The sequence below is a fragment of the Penaeus vannamei genome, chromosome 12 (assembly GCF_042767895.1).
Source record: "Penaeus vannamei isolate JL-2024 chromosome 12, ASM4276789v1, whole genome shotgun sequence".
Lineage (NCBI taxonomy): Eukaryota > Metazoa > Arthropoda > Malacostraca > Decapoda > Penaeidae > Penaeus > Penaeus vannamei.
Window position 1 is genome coordinate 15,001,427 of NC_091560.1, and position 1,312 is coordinate 15,002,738.

Genomic DNA, 1,312 nt, shown 5'->3' on the forward strand with positions numbered 1-1,312 from the left:
AATTTTTGGGGGGGGGGCCCCCCCGGGGTAAAAAAAGGGGGGAAAAAAACCCCCCAAAAAAAAAGGGGGCCGCGGTCCCCCCCCCAAAAGGGGGGCCCAAAGGGGGGGGGCCCCCGGGGGGGGGAAAAAAATTTTAAACCCAAAAAAAGGGGGGGGGGGTTTTTTTTTTGGGGGGAAAAACTTTTTTTTTAAAAAAAAAGGGGGGGGGGGGAAAAAAAAAAAAGGGGGAAAGGGGGGGCCCCCCAAAACCCCCCCCCGGAAAAAAAAAGGGGGGCCCCCCCAAAAAAAAACCCCCAGGGGGGGGGGGTTTTTTCCCCCCCCCCCCCCCCCTTTTTTTTTTTTTTTCCCCCCCGGGGGTTTTTTTTCCTTTTAAAAGGCCCGGGGCCCCGGGTTTTCCCATTTTTTCGAAAAATTTTTTTTAAAAAATTTTTTTTTTGGGGTTTTTTCCCCCTTTTTAAGGCCAATTTTTTTAGCAAAAATTTTTTTTAAAAAATTTTTTTTGGAAAAAAAAAACCCGGGGGGTTTTTTTTTTAAAAATTAATTTAAAAAAATTTTTTCAAAAAAAATTTAAACCCCCCCCCTTTTTTTTTTTGGGGCCCGGGTTTTTTTTTCCAAAAATTTTAAAAACCCAAAAGGGGCCCCAAAAGGGGGGGGAAAAACCAAAAAAGGGGGGGAAAAAAATTTTCGAAAAAAAAGGGGGGAAAAAAGGGGCCCTTTCCCCCAAAATTAAAAGGGGGGAAATTTGGGGCCCGGGGAAATTTTTCCCCCCTGGGGGGGGGGGGGGGCCCCCCCGGGCCCCCCCCCGGGGGCCCCGGGGGGCCCCCTGGGGGGGGGGGTTTGGGGGGGTTTTGGGGGAGGTTTCCTTTTTTGGGGGTTTTTTAAAATTTTTCCCCCCCCGGAAATTTTTTAAAAGGGGGGAAAAAACCCTTTTTCCCCAAAAAAAAGGAAAAAAAAAATTTTTAAAAAAAAAGGAAAAACCCTTTTTTTGGGGCCCCTCCCCCCCCCCCCCCCCCAAAAAAAAGGAAGGACCTGGAGGTCGCTGTGGCTGCTGCAACCACTACTGCACTTTTTGGGGATGACTGCATCACACTTGACTACACCACCGTGCAGCACGTTGCCTCCAAGGAGTGTCAGCTGCTAATAACCAAGGTGTCTGCAAGTGATTGGCACCAACATCGTGCTCAGGAAATGGCCTGTCTGCGTCAGTTCTACATGAGGGACAGGCTAGCTGTTTGGCAGGGTCTGGTGACATACACGTTTGACCAGGGAGCTGTCCGCCTTGTGATACCAGAGGCTCTACATTATCAGGTCG